The sequence below is a fragment of the Aulonocara stuartgranti genome, assembly GCF_965226115.1.
Source record: "Aulonocara stuartgranti genome assembly, chromosome: 20".
In the NCBI taxonomy this organism is placed as follows: Eukaryota; Metazoa; Chordata; class Actinopteri; order Cichliformes; family Cichlidae; genus Aulonocara; species Aulonocara stuartgranti.
This window is the reverse complement of record NC_138956.1, coordinates 13,564,840-13,585,385: the sequence shown is the minus strand read 5'-3', so window position 1 is coordinate 13,585,385 and position 20,546 is coordinate 13,564,840. Positions and strand designations below refer to the sequence as shown.

Sequence of the window (20,546 nt, the reverse complement as noted above, 5' to 3'; positions counted from 1 at the left end):
CCAACTGCTAGAGTGAGAGGAGCAAAAAAATTAATCTTAAAATCTTTTTTAAAACTGCTGCTGTGTCCGCAGCGTTTGCTCTACAGGTATGATTTTACCATCAAAACGTAGCCATGGCTGTCCTCTTTCATCCAATGTGTTTACTATTGTACTAGGTGTTATGGTTCTTTCATAAATGTCACCAATGCACAGCCTCCTCCCTCCAACTCTTCCATAGACTCTAATGTTAAATTGGCTCAGAAGGTTGGTTTGAAAATCAGAAGAGCATGGTGTCTTTCCACTGTCACCACGTCCATATAATAAACTCCACAGGCATGAAAACTGAGAATTCAGTAGACTAGAAGCTGCTGTCGCTCACGGTGAAAGAATTTTGTCAATACGACTTGTACTTTTAATTTGGGAACGATTTGTTTCGGCCTGACTTTTCTGTTCATTTTAAGCAGCAAAAGTGAGGTGCATGTCTGTGTCGTGTGTATGGAGCCATTGGGTGCAGTCACTATAGCAACCAGGCTCACACCTGCCTGCTTAACGAGCTCTGCCTGCCACTGTACCAAGATTCATATTAAACACTTCTCTTTCAACTGCTGCCCTGTCCACAGTGTCACAGCCATCATTTTACCCTCAAAACGTCGCCATCGTTGTTCTTTTTCCAACATCTTGTCTTTCAAAGCTCAGAGATGTAAACTTTTTAAACTGTGTGGGTCCAAGTGGAGGGATCACATTTTAGTCATTCAGTGATTCAAAGAATATGACCTTTTAATATTCTTTCAGATGTTTTCTGACTCTAAATGTTCTTTTCTCATTTCTTAGGTTTTTCTAATTTAAAATTAAAACATTTTCAGCTTTTTTCCAACTTCTTCTTCTGTGTAACCTTCAGCTTTTAGCAGTTCAGCACTTTTGTTTTCAGGTTAAATTCGGTTTTTTTTTTTTTTATCTCATTCAAGATTTTTTACTTAAATTCAGTAATTAATTCATTTCAGTGCATACATTCAGATTCAAGCATTCACACTGCAGTTTCTTCAGAAAATGCACTTTCTAGTTCTATTTTATTATTATCTATTCCGTACGTTTTTTGAAAGCCTACTCCTTCAAAACCGTTCAACTTAGAAAAACCATTCAAACACCATTAGATTCCTATTCTTTTGGACATGATTGCTTGTATTTTTCTCATTTTTAACATTTATATTTTTAATTTTATTCAACTTTATTCAACAAAAATTTCCCATGTATTTCAATGGGGAGACCCTTCAAATTCTCATTCAACTTACTCATTTTTAAACTCTTACTACTTCAACATACGTTCACATAGAGCCACCATTCAAACTTTAAAACAAAGACAAGACATTCAACTATTCAACTTGTATTTATCTTTTCAATATCTATTATACTTTTTCTTCAGTTCCAGTTTAAGTTTCATGATGTTTTTTCACCCGTTTCAGAGTTTATAATGGGTGTGTATGGGACGGAATGTTGGGGCTAGAGTGAGGCAGCTCAACTGCTAGAGTGAGAGGAGCAAAAAAATTAATCTTAAAATCTTTTTTAAAACTGCTGCTGTGTCCGCAGCGTTTGCTCTACAGGTATGATTTTACCCTCAAAACGTAGCCATGGCTGTCCTCTTTCATCCAATGTGTTTACTATTGTACTGGGTGTTATGGTTCTTTCATAAATGTCACCAATGCACAGCCTCCTCCCTCCAACTCTTCCATAGACTCTAATGTTAAAATGGCTCAGAAGGTTCGTTTGAAAATCAGAAGAGCATGGTGTCTTTCCACTGTCACCACGTCCATATAATAAACTCCACAGACATGAAAACTGAGAATTTGGTAGACTAGACATTGCTGTCGCTCACAGTGAAAGAATTTTGTCAATACGACTTTTACTTTTCATTTGGGAACGATTTGTTTCGGCCTGACTTTTCTGTTCATTTTAAGCAGCAAAAGTGAGGTGCATGTCTGTGTGCGTGTGTATGGAGCCATTGGGTGCGGTCACTATAGCAACCAGGCTCACACCTGCCTGCTTAACGAGCTCTGCCTGCCACTCTGCCAAAATTCATCTTAAACACTTCTCTTTCAACTGCTGCTGTGTCCACAGTGTTAAAGCCATCATTTTACCCTCAAAACGTCGCCATCGTTGTTCTTTTTCCAACATCTTGTCTTTCAAAGCTCAGAGATGTAAACTTTTTAAACTGTGTGGGTCCAAGTGGAGGGATCACATTTTAGTCATTCAGTGATTCAAAGAATATGACCTTTTAATATTCTTTCAGATGTTTTCTGACTCTAAATGTTCTTTTCTCATTTCTTAGGTTTTTCTAATTTACAATTAAAACATTTTGAGCTTTTTTCCAACTTCTTCTTCTGTGTAACCTTCAGCTTTTAGCAGTTCAGCACTTTTGTTTTCAGGTTAAATTCGGGTTTTTTTTTTTTTTATCTCATTCAAGATTTTTAACTTAAATTCAGTAATTAATTCATTTCAGTGCATACATTCAGATTCAAGCATTCACACTGCAGTTTCTTCAGAAAATGCACTTTCTAGTTAGTGTGAATGCTTGAAAAGCATTCACAGTATTGTTCTTCGAATCTTTATTATTATATATTCCGTACGTTTTTTGGCATCTAACTCCTTCAAAACCGTTCAACTTAGAAAAACCATTCAAACATCATTAGATTCCTATTCTTTTGGACATGACTGCTTCTACTTTTCTCATTTTTAACATTTATATTTTTAATTTTATTCAACTTTATTCAACAAAAATTTCCCATGTATTTCAATGGGGAGACCCTTCAAATTCTCATTCAACTTACTCATTTTTAAACTCTTACTACTTCCACATACATTGACATAGAGCCACCATTCAAACTTTAAAACGAAGACAAGACATTCAACTATTCAACTTGTATTTATCTTTTCAATATCTATTATACTTTTTCTTCAGTTCCAGTTTAAGTTTCATGATGTTTTTTCACCCGTTTCAAAATTTATAATGGGTGTGTATGGGACGGAATGTTGGGGCTAGAGTGAGACAGCTCAACTGCTAGAGTGAGAGGAGCAAAAAAATTAATCTTAAAATATTTTTTAAAACTGCTGCTGTGTCCGCAGCGTTTGCTCTACAGGTATGATTTTACCCTCAAAACGTAGCCATGGCTGTCCTCTTTCATCCAATGTGTTTACTATTGTACTAGGTGTTATGGTTCTTTCATAAATGTCACCAATGCACAGCCTCCTCCCTCCAACTCTTCCATAGACTCTAATGTTAAAATGGCTCAGAAGGTTCGTTTGAAAATCAGAAGAGTATGGTGTCTTTCCACTGTCACCACGTCCATATAATAAACTCCACAGGCATGAAAACTGAGAATTCAGTAGACTAGAAGCTGCTGTCGCTCACGGTGAAAGAATTTTTTCAATGCGACTTTTACTTTTCATTTGGGAACGATTTGTTTCGGCCTGACTTTTCTGTTCATTTTAAGCAGCAAAAGTGAGGTGCATGTCTGTGTGCGTGTGTATGGAGCCATTGGGTGCGGTCACTATAGCAACCAGGCTCACACCTGCCTGCTTAACGAGCTCTGCCTGCCACTGTACCAAGATTCATCTTAAACACTTCTCTTTCAACTGCTGCTGTGTCCACAGTGTTACAGCCATCATTTTACCCTCAAATTGTCGCCATTATTGTTCTCTTTCCAACACCGTATCTTTCAAAGCTCAGGCATTTAAACTTTTTAAACTGTGTGGATCAAAGTGGAGGGATCACATTTTAGTCATTCAGTGATTCAAAGAATATGACCTTTTAATATTCATTCAGATGTTTTCTGACTCTAAATGTTCTTTTCTCATTTCTTAGGGTTTTCTAATTTACATTTAAAACATTTTCAGTTTTTTTCCAACTCCTTCTTCTGTGTAACCTTCAGCTTTTAGCAGTTCAGCACCTTTGTTTTCAGGTTAAATTCGGGTTTTTTTTGGTTTTTTTTAATCTCATTCAATATTTTTAACTCAAAATTCAGCAATTAATTCATTTCAGTGCATACATTCAGATTCAAGCATTCACACTGCAGTTTCTTCAGAAAATGCACTTTCTAGTTAGTGTGAATGCTTGAAAAGCATTCACAGTATTGTTATTCGAATCTTTATTATTAGTGTGAATGCTTGAAAAGCATTCACAGTATTGTTCTTCTAATCTTTATTAGTGTGAATGCTTGAAAAGCATTCACAGTATTGTTCTTCTAATCTTTATTATTATTATATTTTATTATTTTTCCGTACGTTTTTTGAAAGCCTACTCCTTCAAAACCGTTCAACTTAGAAAAACCATTCAAACATCGTTAGATTCCTATTCTTTTGGACAACATTGCTTCTATTTTTCTCATTTTTAACATTTATATTTTTAATTTTATTCAACTTTATTCAACAAAAATTTATAATGTATTTCAATGGGGAGACCCTTCAAATTCTCATTCAACTTACTCATTTTTAAACTCTTACTACTTCCACATACATTGACATAGAGCCACCATTCAAACTTTAAAACGAAGACAAGACATTCAACTATTCAACTTGTATTTATCTTTTCAATATCTATTATACTTTTTCTTCAGTTCCAGTTTAAGTTTCATGATGTTTTTTCACCCGTTTCAGAGTTTATAATGGGTGTGTATGGGACGGAATGTTGGGGCTAGAGTGAGGCAGCTCAACTGCTAGAGTGAGAGGAGCAAAAAAAATAATCTTAAAATCTTTTTTTAAAACTGCTGCTGTGTCCGCAGCGTTTGCTCTACAGGTATGATTTTACCCTCAAAACGTAGCCATGGCTGTCCTCTTTCATCCAATGTGTTTACTATTGTCCTAGGTGTTATGGTTCTTTCATAAATGTCACCAATGCACAGCCTCCTCCCTCCAACTCTTCCATAGACTCTAATGTTAAAATGGCTCAGAAGGTTCGTTTGAAAATCAGAAGAGCATGATGTCTTTCCACTGTCACCACGTCCATATAATAAGCTCCACAGGCATGAAAACTGAGAATTAGGTAGACTAGACATTGCTGTCGCTCACGGTGAAAGAATTTTGTCAATACGACTTTTACTTTTCATTTGGGAGCGATTTGTTTCGGCCTGACTTTTCTGTTCATTTTAAGCAGCAAAAGTGAGGCGCATGTCTGTGTACGTGTGTATGGAGCCCTTGGGTGCAGTCACTATAGCAACCAGGCTCACACCTGCCTGCTTAACGAGCTCTCTCTCTCACTCTGCCAAGATTCATCTTAAACACTTCTCTTTCAACTGCTGCTGTGTCCACAGTGTTAAAGCCATCATTTTACCCTCAAAACGTCGCCATCGTTGTTCTTTTTCCAACATCTTGTCTTTCAAAGCTCAGAGATGTAAACTTTTTAAACTGTGTGGGTCCAAGTGGAGGGATCACATTTTAGTCATTCAGTGATTCAAAGAATATGACCTTTTAATATTCTTTCAGATGTTTTCTGACTCTAAATGTTCTTTTCTCATTTCTTAGGTTTTTCTAATTTACAATTAAAACATTTTCAGCTTTTTTCCAACTTCTTCTTCTGTGTAACCTTCAGCTTTTAGCAGTTCAGCACTTTTGTTTTCAGGTTAAATTCGGGGTTTTTTTTTTTATCTCATTCAAAATTTTTAACTTAAATTCAGTAATTATTTCATTTCAATGCATACATTCAGATTCAAGCATTCACACTGCAGTTTCTTCAGAAAATGCACTTTCTAGTTATTATTATTATTATTATTATATATTCCGTACGTTTTTTGGCATCTCACTCCTTCAAAACCGCTCAACTTAGAAAAACCATTCAAACACCGTTAGATTCCTATTCTTTTGGACATGAATGCTTCTACTTTTCTCATTTTTAACATTTATATTTTTAATTTTATTCAACTTTATTTAACAAAAATTTATAATGTATTTCAATGGAGAGACCCTTCAAATTCTCATTCAACTTCCTCCTCTTTAAACTCTTACTACTTCCACATACGTTCACATAGAGCCTCCATTCAAACTTTAAAACGAAGACAAGACATTCAACTATTCAACTTGTATTTATCTTTTCAATATCTATTATACTTTTTCTTCAGTTCCAGTTTAAGTTTCATGATGTTTTTTCACCCGTTTCAGAGTTTATAATGGGTGTGTATGGGACGGAATGTTGGGGCTAGAGTGAGACAGCTCAACTGCTAGAGTGAGAGGAGCAAAAAAATTTATCTTAAAATCTTTTTTAAAACTGCTGCTGTGTCCGCAGCGTTTGCTCTACAGGTATGATTTTACCCTCAAAATGTAGCCATCGCTGTCCTCTTTCATCCAATGTGTTTACTATTGTACTAGGTGTTATGGTTTTTTCATAAATGCCACCAATGCACAGCCTCCTCCCTCCAACTCTTCCATAGACTCTAATGTTAAACTTGCTCAGAAGGTTCGTTTGAAAATCAGAAGAGCATGGTGTCTTTACACTGTCACCACGTCCATATAATAAGCTCCACAGGCATGAAAACTGAGAATTAGGTAGACTAGACATTGCTGTCGCTCACGGTGAAAGAATTTCGTCAATACGACTTTTACTTTTCATTTGGGAACGATTTGTTTCGGCCTGACTTTTCTGTTCATTTTAAGCAGCAAAAGTGAGGCGCATGTCTGTGTACGTGTGTATGGAGCCATTGGGTGCGGTCACTATAGCAACCAGGCTCACACCTGCCTGCTTAACGAGCTCTGCCTGCCACTCTGCCAAGATTCATCTTAAGCACTTCTCTTTCAACTGCTGCTGTGTCCACAGTGTTAAAGCCATCATTTTACCCTCAAAACGTCGCCATCGTTGTTCTCTTTCCAACATCTTGTCTTTCAAAGCTCAGACATTTAAACTTTTTAAACTGTGTGGATCCAAGTGGAGGGATCACATTTTAGTCATTCAGTGATTCAAAGAATATGACCTTTTAATATTCTTTCAGATGTTTTCTGACTCTAAATGTTCTTTTCTCATTTCTTAGGTTTTTCTAATTTGCAATTAAAACATTTTCAGCTTTTTTCCAACTTCTTCTTCTGTGTAACGTCCAGCTTTTAGCAGTTCAGCACCTTTGTTTTCAGGTTAAATTCATTTTTTTTGTTTTGTTTTTTTTTATCTCATTCAATATTTTTAACTCAAAATTCAGCAATTAATTCATTTCAGTGCATACATTCAGATTCAAGCATTCACACTGCAGTTTCTTCAGAAAATGCACTTTCTAGTTATTATTAGTGTGAATGCTTGAAAAGCATTCACAGTATTGTTCTTCTAATCTTTATTATTATTAGTGTGAATGCTTGAAAAGCATTCACAGTATTGTTCTTCTAATCTTTATTATTATTCCATTTTTTTATTATTATTATCTATTCCGTACGTTTTTTGAAAGCCTACTCCTTCAAAACCGTTCAACTTAGAAAAACCATTCAAACACCGTTAGATTCCTATTCTTTTGGACAACACTGCTTCTATTTTTCATATTTTTAACATTTATATTTTTAATTTTATTCAACTTTATTCAACAAAAATTTATAATGTATTTCAATGGGGAGACCCTTCAAATCCTCATTCAACTTACTCATTTTTAAACTCTTACTACTTCCACATACATTGACATAGAGCCACCATTCAAACTTTAAAACGAAGACAAGACATTCAACTATTCAACTTGTATTTATCTTTTCAATATCTATTATACTTTTTCTTCAGTTCCAGTTTAAGTTTCATGATGTTTTTTCACCCGTTTCAGAGTTTATAATGGGTGTGTATGGGACGGAATGTTGGGGCTAGAGTGAGAGAGCTCAACTGCTAGAGTGAGAGGAGCAAAAAAATTAATCTTAAAATATTTTTTAAAACTGCTGCTGTGTCCACAGCGTTTGCTCTACAGCCACCATTTTACCCTCAAAACGTAGCCATCGCTGTCCTCTTTCATCCAATGTGTTTACTATTGTCCTAGGTGTTATGGTTCTTTCATAAATGTCACCAATGCACAGCCTCCTCCCTCCAACTCTTCCATAGACTCTAATGTTAAAATGGCTCAGAAGGTTCTTTTGAAAATCAGAAGAGCATGGTGTCTTTCCACTGTCACCACGTCCATACAATAAACTCCACAGGCATGAAAACTGAGAATTCAGTAGACTAGACATTGCTGTCGCTCACGGTGAAAGAATTTTGTCAATACGACTTGTACTTTTCATATGGGAACGATTTGTTTCGGCCTGACTTTTCTGTTCATTTTAAGCAGCAAAAGTGAGGCGCATGTCTGTGTACGTGTGTATGGAGCCCTTGGGTGCGGTCACTATAGCAACCAGGCTCACACCTGCCTGCTTAACGAGCTCTCTCTCTCTCTCTGCCAAGATTCATCTTAAACACTTCTCTTTCAACTGCTGCTGTGTCCACAGTGTTAAAGCCATCATTTTACCCTCAAAACGTCGCCATCGTTGTTCTTTTTCCAACATCTTGTCTTTCAAAGCTCAGAGATGTAAACTTTTTAAACTGTGTGGGTCCAAGTGGAGGGATCACATTTTAGTCATTCAGTGATTCAAAGAATATGACCTTTTAATATTCATTCAGATGTTTTCTGACTCTAAATGTTCTTTTCTCATTTCTTAGGGTTTTCTAATTTACATTTAAAACATTTTCAGTTTTTTTCCAACTCCTTCTTCTGTGTAACCTTGAGCTTTTAGCAGTTCAGCACCTTTGTTTTCAGGTTAAATTCGTGTTTTTTTTTTTGTTTTTTTTTTAATCTCATTCAATATTTTTAACTCAAAATTCAGCAATTAATTCATTTCAGTGCATACATTCAGATTCAAGCATTCACACTGCAGTTTCTTCAGAAAATGCACTTTCTAGTTATATTTTATTATTTTTCCGTACGTTTTTTGAAAGCCTACTCCTTCAAAACCGTTCAACTTAGAAAAACCATTCAAACACCGTTAGATTCCTATTCTTTTGGACAACACTGCTTCTATTTTTCATATTTTTAACATTTATATTTTTAATTTTATTCAACTTTATTCAACAAAAATTTATAATGTATTTCAATGGGGAGACCCTTCAAATCCTCATTCAACTTACTCATTTTTAAACTCTTACTACTTCCACATACATTGACATAAAGCCACCATTCAAACTTTAAAACGAAGACAAGACATTCAACTATTCAACTTGTATTTATCTTTTCAATATCTATTATACTTTTTCTTCAGTTCCAGTTTAAGTTTCATGATGTTTTTTCACCCGTTTCAGAGTTTATAATGGGTGTGTATGGGACGGAATGTTGGGGCTAGAGTGAGGCAGCTCAACTGCTAGAGTGAGAGGAGCAAAAAAATTAATCTTAAAATCTTTTTTAAAACTGCTGCTGTGTCCGCAGCGTTTGCTCTACAGGTATGATTTTACCCTCAAAACGTAGCCATGGCTGTCCTCTTTCATCCAATGTGTTTACTATTGTCCTAGGTGTTATGGTTCTTTCATAAATGTCACCAATGCACAGCCTCCTCCCTCCAACTCTTCCATAGACTCTAATGTTAAAATGGCTCAGAAGGTTCGTTTGAAAATCAGAAGAGCATGGTGTCTTTCCACTGTCACCACGTCCATATAATAAGCTCCACAGGCATGAAAACTGAGAATTAGGTAGACTAGACATGGCTGTCGCTCACGGTGAAAGAATTTTGTCAGTACGACATGTACTTTTCATTTGGGAACGATTTGTTTCGGCCTGACTTTTCTGTTCATTTTAAGCAGCAAAAGTGAGGTGCATGTCTGTGTCGTGTGTATGGAGCCATTGGGTGCGGTCACTATAGCAACCAGGCTCACACCTGCCTGCTTAACGAGCTCTGCCTGCCACTCTGCCAAAATTCATCTTAAACACTTCTCTTTCAACTGCTGCTGTGTCCACAGTGTTAAAGCCATCATTTTACCCTCAAAACGTCGCCATCGTTGTTCTTTTTCCAACATCTTGTCTTTCAAAGCTCAGACATTTAAACTTTTTAAACTGTGTGGATCCAAGTGAAGGGATCACATTTTAGTCATTCAGTGATTCAAAGAATATGACCTTTTAATATTCTTTCAGATGTTTTCTGACTCTAAATGTTCTTTTCTCATTTCTTAGGTTTTTCTAATTTACAATTAAAACATTTTCAGCTTTTTTCCAACTTCTTCTTCTGTGTAACCTTCAGCTTTTAGCAGTTCAGCACTTTTGTTTTCAGGTTAAATTCGGGGTTTTTTTTTAATCTCATTCAAAATTTTTAACTTAAATTCAGTAATTATTTCATTTCAATGCATACATTCAGATTCAAGCATTCACACTGCAGTTTCTTCAGAAAATGCACTTTCTAGTTATATTTTATTATTTTTCCGTACGTTTTTTGAAAGCCTACTCCTTCAAAACCGTTCAACTTAGAAAAACCATTCAAACATCGTTAGATTCCTATTCTTTTGGACAACATTGCTTCTATTTTTCTCATTTTTAACATTTATATTTTTAATTTTATTCAACTTTATTCAACAAAAATTTATAATGTATTTCAATGGGGAGACCCTTCAAATTCTCATTCAACTTACTCATTTTTAAACTCTTACTACTTCCACATACATTGACATAGAGCCACCATTCAAACTTTAAAACGAAGACAAGACATTCAACTATTCAACTTGTATTTATCTTTTCAATATCTATTATACTTTTTCTTCAGTTCCAGTTTAAGTTTCATGATGTTTTTTCACCCGTTTCAGAGTTTATAATGGGTGTGTATGGGACGGAATGTTGGGGCTAGAGTGAGGCAGCTCAACTGCTAGAGTGAGAGGAGCAAAAAAAATAATCTTAAAATCTTTTTTTAAAACTGCTGCTGTGTCCGCAGCGTTTGCTCTACAGGTATGATTTTACCCTCAAAACGTAGCCATGGCTGTCCTCTTTCATCCAATGTGTTTACTATTGTCCTAGGTGTTATGGTTCTTTCATAAATGTCACCAATGCACAGCCTCCTCCCTCCAACTCTTCCATAGACTCTAATGTTAAAATGGCTCAGAAGGTTCGTTTGAAAATCAGAAGAGCATGATGTCTTTCCACTGTCACCACGTCCATATAATAAGCTCCACAGGCATGAAAACTGAGAATTAGGTAGACTAGACATTGCTGTCGCTCACGGTGAAAGAATTTTGTCAATACGACTTTTACTTTTCATTTGGGAGCGATTTGTTTCGGCCTGACTTTTCTGTTCATTTTAAGCAGCAAAAGTGAGGCGCATGTCTGTGTACGTGTGTATGGAGCCCTTGGGTGCAGTCACTATAGCAACCAGGCTCACACCTGCCTGCTTAACGAGCTCTCTCTCTCACTCTGCCAAGATTCATCTTAAACACTTCTCTTTCAACTGCTGCTGTGTCCACAGTGTTAAAGCCATCATTTTACCCTCAAAACGTCGCCATCGTTGTTCTTTTTCCAACATCTTGTCTTTCAAAGCTCAGAGATGTAAACTTTTTAAACTGTGTGGGTCCAAGTGGAGGGATCACATTTTAGTCATTCAGTGATTCAAAGAATATGACCTTTTAATATTCTTTCAGATGTTTTCTGACTCTAAATGTTCTTTTCTCATTTCTTAGGTTTTTCTAATTTACAATTAAAACATTTTCAGCTTTTTTCCAACTTCTTCTTCTGTGTAACCTTCAGCTTTTAGCAGTTCAGCACTTTTGTTTTCAGGTTAAATTCGGGGTTTTTTTTTTTATCTCATTCAAAATTTTTAACTTAAATTCAGTAATTATTTCATTTCAATGCATACATTCAGATTCAAGCATTCACACTGCAGTTTCTTCAGAAAATGCACTTTCTAGTTATTATTATTATTATTATTATATATTCCGTACGTTTTTTGGCATCTCACTCCTTCAAAACCGCTCAACTTAGAAAAACCATTCAAACACCGTTAGATTCCTATTCTTTTGGACATGAATGCTTCTACTTTTCTCATTTTTAACATTTATATTTTTAATTTTATTCAACTTTATTTAACAAAAATTTATAATGTATTTCAATGGAGAGACCCTTCAAATTCTCATTCAACTTCCTCCTCTTTAAACTCTTACTACTTCCACATACGTTCACATAGAGCCTCCATTCAAACTTTAAAACGAAGACAAGACATTCAACTATTCAACTTGTATTTATCTTTTCAATATCTATTATACTTTTTCTTCAGTTCCAGTTTAAGTTTCATGATGTTTTTTCACCCGTTTCAGAGTTTATAATGGGTGTGTATGGGACGGAATGTTGGGGCTAGAGTGAGACAGCTCAACTGCTAGAGTGAGAGGAGCAAAAAAATTTATCTTAAAATCTTTTTTAAAACTGCTGCTGTGTCCGCAGCGTTTGCTCTACAGGTATGATTTTACCCTCAAAATGTAGCCATCGCTGTCCTCTTTCATCCAATGTGTTTACTATTGTACTAGGTGTTATGGTTTTTTCATAAATGCCACCAATGCACAGCCTCCTCCCTCCAACTCTTCCATAGACTCTAATGTTAAACTTGCTCAGAAGGTTCGTTTGAAAATCAGAAGAGCATGGTGTCTTTACACTGTCACCACGTCCATATAATAAGCTCCACAGGCATGAAAACTGAGAATTAGGTAGACTAGACATTGCTGTCGCTCACGGTGAAAGAATTTCGTCAATACGACTTTTACTTTTCATTTGGGAACGATTTGTTTCGGCCTGACTTTTCTGTTCATTTTAAGCAGCAAAAGTGAGGCGCATGTCTGTGTACGTGTGTATGGAGCCATTGGGTGCGGTCACTATAGCAACCAGGCTCACACCTGCCTGCTTAACGAGCTCTGCCTGCCACTCTGCCAAGATTCATCTTAAGCACTTCTCTTTCAACTGCTGCTGTGTCCACAGTGTTAAAGCCATCATTTTACCCTCAAAACGTCGCCATCGTTGTTCTCTTTCCAACATCTTGTCTTTCAAAGCTCAGACATTTAAACTTTTTAAACTGTGTGGATCCAAGTGGAGGGATCACATTTTAGTCATTCAGTGATTCAAAGAATATGACCTTTTAATATTCTTTCAGATGTTTTCTGACTCTAAATGTTCTTTTCTCATTTCTTAGGTTTTTCTAATTTGCAATTAAAACATTTTCAGCTTTTTTCCAACTTCTTCTTCTGTGTAACGTCCAGCTTTTAGCAGTTCAGCACCTTTGTTTTCAGGTTAAATTCATTTTTTTTGTTTTGTTTTTTTTTATCTCATTCAATATTTTTAACTCAAAATTCAGCAATTAATTCATTTCAGTGCATACATTCAGATTCAAGCATTCACACTGCAGTTTCTTCAGAAAATGCACTTTCTAGTTATTATTATATATTCCGTACGTTTTTTGGCATCTAACTCCTTCAAAACCGTTCAACTTAGAAAAACCATTCAAACACCATTAGATTCCTATTCTTTTGGACATGACTGCTTCTATTTTTCATATTTTTAACATTTATATTTTTAATTTTATTCAACTTTTTTCAACAAAAATTTCCCATGTATTTCAATGGGGAGACCCTTCAAATTCTCATTCAACTTCCTCCTCTTTAAACTGTATCTACTTCCACATACATTGACATAGAGCCACCATTCAAACTTTAAAATGAAGACAAGACATTCAACTATTCAACTTGTATTTATCTTTTCAATATCTATTATACTTTTTCTTCAGTTCCAGTTTAAGTTTCATGATGTTTTTTCACCCGTTTCAGAGTTTATAATGGGTGTGTATGGGACGGAATGTTGGGGCTAGAGTGAGGCAGCTCAACTGCTAGAGTGAGAGGAGCAAAAAAATTAATCTTAAAATCTTTTTTAAAACTGCTGCTGTGTCTGCAGAGTTTGCTCTACAGGTATGATTTTACCCTCAAAACGTAGCCATCGCTGTCCTCTTTCATCCAATGTGTTTACTATTGTACTAGGTGTTATGGTTCTTTCGTAAATGTCACCAATGCACAGCCTCCTCCCTCCAACTCTTCCATAGACTCTAATGTTAAAATGGCTCAGAAGGTTCGTTTGAAAATCAGAAGAGTATGGTGTCTTTCCACTGTCACCACGTCCATATAATAAACTCCACAGGCATGAAAACTGAGAATTCAGTAGACTAGAAGCTGCTGTCGCTCACGGTGAAAGAATTTCGTCAATACGACTTGTACTTTTCATATGGGAACGATTTGTTTTGGCCTGACTTTTCTGTTCATTTTAAGCAGCAAAAGTGAGGTGCATGTCTGTGTGCGTGTGTATGGAGCCATTGGGTGCAGTCACTATAGCAACCAGGCTCACACCTGCCTGCTTAACGAGCTCTGCCTGCCACTCTGCCAAGATTCATCTTAAACACTTCTCTTTCAACTGCTGCTGTGTCCACAGTGTTACAGCCATCATTTTACCCTCAAAACGTCGCCATCGTTCTTCTCTTCCCAACACTGTGTCTGTCAAAGCTCAGACTTTTCAATTTTTTAAACTGTGTGGATCCAAGTGGAGGGATTTTAGTCATTCAGTGATTCAAAGAATATGAACTTTTAATATTCATTCAGATGTTTTCTGACTCTAAATGTTCTTTTCTCATTTCTTAGGGTTTTCTAATTTACATTTAAAACATTTTCAGCTTTTTTCCAACTCCTTCTTCTGTGTAACCTTCAGCTTTTAGCAGTTCAGCACCTTTGTTTTCAGGTTAAATTCATTTTTTTTTTGTTTTTTTTTTAATCTCATTCAATATTTTTAACTCAAAATTCAGCAATTAATTCATTTCAGTGCATACATTCAGATTCAAGCATTCACACTGCAGTTTCTTCAGAAAATGCACTTTCTAGTTAGTGTGAATGCTTGAAAAGCATTCACAGTATTGTTATTCGAATCTTTATTATTATTATTATTATTATTATATATTCCGTACGTTTTTTGGCATCTCACTCCTTCAAAACCGTTCAACTTAGAAAAACCATTCAAACACCGTTAGATTCCTATTCTTTTGGACAACATTGCTTCTATTTTTCTCATTTTTAACATTTATATTTTTAATTTTATTCAACTTTTTTCAACAAAAATTTATAATGTATTTCAATGGGGAGACCCTTCAAATTCTCATTCAACTTACTCATTTTTAAACTCTTACTACTTCCACATACGTTGACATAGAGCCACCATTCAAACTTTAAAACGAAGACAAGACATTCAACTATTGAACTTGTATTTATCTTTTCAATATCTATTATACTTTTTCTTCAGTTCCAGTTTAAGTTTCATGATGTTTTTTCACCCGTTTCAGAGTTTATAATGGGTGTGTATGGGACGGAATGTTGGGGCTAGAGTGAGGCAGCCCAACTGCTAGAGTGAGAGGAGCAAAAAAATTAATCTTAAAATCTTTTTTAAAACTGCTGCTGTGTCCACAGCGTTTGCTCTACAGGTATGATTTTACCCTCAAAACGTAGCCATGGCTGTCCTCTTTCATCCAATGTGTTTACTATTGTACTAGGTGTTATGGTTCTTTCATAAATGTCACCAATGCACAGCCTCCTCCCTCCAACTCTTCCATAGACTCTAATGTTAAAATGGCTCAGAAGGTTCGTTTGAAAATCAGAAGAGCATGGTGTCTTTCCACTGTCACCACGTCCATATAATAAACTCCACAGGCATGAAAACTGAGAATTCAATAGACTAGAAACTGCTGTCGCTCACGGTGAAAGAATTTCGTCAATACGACTTGTACTTTTCATATGGGAACAATTTGTTTCGGCCTGACTTTTCTGTTCATTTTAAGCAGCAAAAGTGAGGTGCATGTCTGTGTCGTGTGTATGGAGCCATTGGGTGCAGTCACTATAGCAACCAGGCTCACACCTGCCTGCTTAACGAGCTCTCTCTGCCACTCTGCCAAAATTCATCTTAAACACTTCTCTTTCAACTGCTGCTGTGTCCACAGTGTTAAAGCCATCATTTTACCCTCAAAACGTCGCCATCGTTGTTCTTTTTCCAACATCTTGTCTTTCAAAGCTCAGAGATGTAAACTTTTTAAACTGTGTGGGTCCAAGTGGAGGGATCACATTTTAGTCATTCAGTGATTCAAAGAATATGACCTTTTAATATTCTTTCAGATGTTTTCTGACTCTAAATGTTCTTTTCTCATTTCTTAGGTTTTTCTAATTTACAATTAAAACATTTTCAGCTTTTTTCCAACTTCTTCTTCTGTGTAACCTTCAGCTTTTAGCAGTTCAGCACTTTTGTTTTCAGGTTAAATTCAGGTTTTTTTTTTTTTTTATCTCATTCAAGATTTTTAACTTAAATTCAGTAATTAATTCATTTCAGTGCATACATTCAGATTCAAGCATTCACACTGCAGTTTCTTCAGAAAATGCACTTTCTAGTTATTATTATATATTCCGTACGTTTTTTGGCATCTAACTCCTTCAAAACCGTTCAACTTAGAAAAACCATTCAAACACCATTAGATTCCTATTCTTTTGGACAACACTGCTTCTATTTTTCTCATTTTTAACATTTATATTTTTAATTTTATTCAACTTTTTTCAACAAAAATTTATAATGTATTTCAATGGGGAGACCCTTCAAATCCTCATTCAACTTACTCATTTTTAAACTCTTACTACTTCCTCATACATTGACATAGAGCCACCATTCAAACTTTAAAACGAAGACAAGACATTCAACTATTCAACTTGTATTTATCTTTTCAATATCTATTATACTTTTTCTTCAGTTCCAGTTTAAGTTTCATGATGTTTTTTCACCCGTTTCAGAGTTTATAATGGGTGTGTATGGGACGGAATGTTGGGGCTAGAGTGAGGCAGCTCAACTGCTAGAGTGAGAGGAGCAAAAAAATTAATCTTAAAATCTTTTTTAAAACTGCTGCTGTGTCCGCAGCGTTTGCTCTACAGGTATGATTTTACCCTCAAAACGTAGCCATCGCTGTCCTCTTTCATCCAATGTGTTTACTATTGTCCTAGGTGTTATGGTTCTTTCATAAATGTCAACAATGCACAGCCTCCTCCCTCCAACTCTTCCATAGACTCTAATGTTAAAATGGCTCAGAAGGTTCGTTTGAAAATCAGAAGAGCATGGTGTCTTTACACTGTCACCACGTCCATATAATAAACTCCACAGGCATGAAAACTGAGAATTCAGTAGACTAGAAGCTGCTGTCGCTCACGGTGAAAGAATTTTGTCAATACGACTTGTACTTTTAATTTGGGAACGATTTGTTTCGGCCTGACTTTTCTGTTCATTTTAAGCAGCAAAAGTGAGGTGCATGTCTGTGTCCGTGTGTATGGAGCCCTTGGGTGCAGTCACTATAGCAACCAGGCTCACACCTGCCTGCTTAACGAGCTCCTCTCACTCTGCCAAGATTAAATCAAAAATGTGTGTTACATCTAAGCAGTTGTAGTAAGATTAACTTTTTCAATAGGTACAATAAGACAGGTTTGACAGGCTTTTGCCACAGATTAACAGTATGTCAGTAGTTAATATAGGCTAACTGAATAGAGCCCTGAATTATTGCCCTGTTAAATTCAAGTTGATTGTGTATTGGTGGACTTGTCTTCTCCACACAGGTTTTTCATACCTCGGCAGTTTTAGTCAGTTGATGACTTTAAAATAATCTTTTCTGACTGGATAATTAAAGCTCACAGCATCTACCTGTCTGTAGTGTATTTTCCCACATTTTAAATAATCGAATCTCATTTAATGTCTCTGTTTTTAGTCTGTATAGTTTATCTCCCCACGAATACGCTCAAAGTAGTCTTAAAATAAAATCCATAAAACAGTTCAAGATGACATACTTTTTATTTGCTAATTTAATGCCAGTTGCCCTCTTTCCTGAGTATAAGCGAATGAGTGACATAAAGAGAAAAAGTACCAATTTGTATGCTGGTGAGTCTTGTGTATTTTTTTCTCTGTCTCTCTATGACAGAGAAATATATATGCTCATTATTGATGTTCAAACTGATGCTCAAATTTCCAAGCACCACCTGAACGCCTCATCAGTCTTTAACTAATCACTGCACCAACTGCCGTCATTCCGCTTTGCTCTCTGCTGTGGTAAGTACAATACACTCAGTACAGCATTGTTTTAATTTTATGATGGTAAAAATACATGTTTGACATTTAAACTCACATATCAAGTCTTTTTAAAGTTCAACAGAGTTCAAAGAATAAAGAAAGCAAAAAAAGAATAACCTTTGCTACCATTTATATAGGTTTATGACTTTTGCTGTTAGCAGCAGTGCTAACGCTAGCTTCAATGCTAATGCTAGCTATAGTGCTAACACTAGCCTTAGCAGTTGTTAACTGACAAAAAGAATATTCTTGTGATATTCCTGTGATATTTATTGGCGGTCAGTGAGACAAAAGTAACAAATGAGATTTATTATTGCCATTGTGCCTCAGTTTTAACAGTAAGAGTACTTCATGACTTTTGCTGTTAGTAGCAGTGCTAATGCTAGCTTCGATGCTAATGCTAGCATCAATGCTAACGCTAGCTATAGTGCCAACACTAGCCTTAGCAGTTTTTAACTGACAAAAAGAATATTCCTGTGATATTCCTGTGATATTTATTGGCGGTCAGTGAGACAAAAGTAACAAATGAGCTTTATTATTGCCATTGTGCCTCAGTTTTAACAGTAAGAGTGCTAGTTCTACCAGCAGTGCTAACACTAACTGAAGTGCTAACGCTAGCAGGAATGCTAGCGTTAGCAGCGATGCTAAGGCTAGTAACAGTCTAACAGTAGCCTTATATAAGTACTTAAATAAATACTTCAGTTAATTAGTTTGAATTATAAAATGGCTGCTGTATCAGCTGGTGTGCTATATTACTCTATAATTACCCTGCTGACTATAAGTTCAGTGTATCATGTCGTGTTGGGTTTGTTTTTTTGTTAGTCTGATAACACTGTACAGACAACTAACATGTTATTTCTTGTCTTACACTTTCAGGAACTTGACTCACATCTGTGCTTTGCCTGGTAGGTGTGCACATACTGTTAGAGAAGTACACCAAAATTTTAAAAAAAGAGTCTGACTAATATAAGCTTTAAAGTGATGGGTTCAAACTTTGTGCTAGACCTTTTAAACACATTTTTATAATAAATACACATAAGTTCAGCTTAACAATTGGGCTAAAATATTTTTTTCGTACATTTTTGCACATTACATGTGATTAGTTAACAATTCACTCAATCATATTTGTATTTAAAAATATTATTGCTGAATTTAATTAAATATTTATTCTTTTAAAAAGTGCCAAATTGTGCAACTTTTTGCACATGGCAGCCGACAACAGTTTAGCTTGAATATTTGTTTTGTCCTTTTTCAGTAGTCACAATTAGTTCATACAATTACCATGTGATATAATTTTATTAAAAATTTTTTTTTTTCTTGTTTTTTGTTCACAGTGTGCAGAAGAAGAACAAGGACCAGATCTCCAGTCTTCTATCTCACATCCCAACCCCCCAACCCCTCTATCTTCTGTCCTACTCCACCTGTTGTCTCTGCCTTCTTTCCATCTGTATTTCACCCTGTGGTTTGTGAGAAATTTTGCCAAACCAAGAATCTTATTGCGGTTTGATTTAAAGCCGTGTCTCTCCTGCTCTGTCTGTTCTCTCTGCTAAATTTTCTCTCTACCTGTTTTTCACTCTTTGGCTTGCTGCTGAAAAATGCACAAGCCAATAAAGCAATAAAGAGTGCATATTTTGCCTCAACCTGAGAACAAACTGAACAAACAAAGAAAACTCTGCGGTTTGATTTAAAGCCGTGTCTCTCCTGCTCTGTCTGTTCTCTCTGCTAAATTTTCTCTCTACCTGTTTTTCACTCTTGGCTTGCTGCTGAAAAATGCCAAGCCATTAAAGCAATAAAGAGTGCATATTGCCTCTACCTGAGAACAAACTGAACAAATAAAGAAAACTCTAATTCACGGTTTGATTGTGATTTCCCAGCCGTGTTTCTCCTGCTCTGTCTGTTCTCTCTTCTAAATTTTCTCTCTAGCTGTTTTTCACTTTGCGCTTGCTGCTAAGTTGTGCCAAGCCAATAAAGAGAGTGCATATTATTCTCTCGACTGACAAACTGTCAAACAAACAAAGACATCTGTTTCTGAGAAATAAAAACTGAAATATAAAGACAAAGAAAACATCTCCTGCTCTGTGCCACTCTTATTTTATAAACATATTTTCTAAAGACTAAGAGAAACACTTGTGTAAAAATGCCAAGGAAGCAGAAAAAGTCACAAGCTGCAAAACAACGCTGGAAGAAGTTCCATGAGTTTCATGAAGTACCAACATGTGAACAAGCTGAGTGTGATTTTCCTCAGAGCTCTGCAGAAGACTTTGTGTCTGCAAAGACCAATGCTGATGGTGTCAAACAGGCAGGTCAACATGTTCCTGCACATGTACAACAGGTATCCTATGCAGATGCTGTAAAGATTGGATTGCAGCATGAATTTAATGATCATCAGGTAAACCATAGAGACCAACCTGAGGTGTCAAGTGCCCCACAGGTGGGTTATGCTGATATTGTAAAAAGAGGCCGTCACAGTGA

The 20,546-nt window shown here is 36.0% G+C and overlaps 1 protein-coding gene and 1 long non-coding RNA gene across 2 annotated transcripts in view; one reads left to right on the top strand and one right to left on the bottom strand.

Annotated features, from left to right (window-relative positions):
- The window catches only part of LOC309697339 (uncharacterized protein), a 281,137-nt gene that overhangs the window by 199,251 nt on the left and 61,340 nt on the right, over positions 1-20,546 (bottom strand). The window lies entirely within an intron of this gene.
- LOC309697886 lies at positions 18,890-20,141 on the top strand. Its single transcript, XR_014273951.1, has 2 exons — positions 18,890-18,979; positions 19,409-20,141. It is a non-coding gene; the product is annotated as an uncharacterized lncRNA (long non-coding RNA).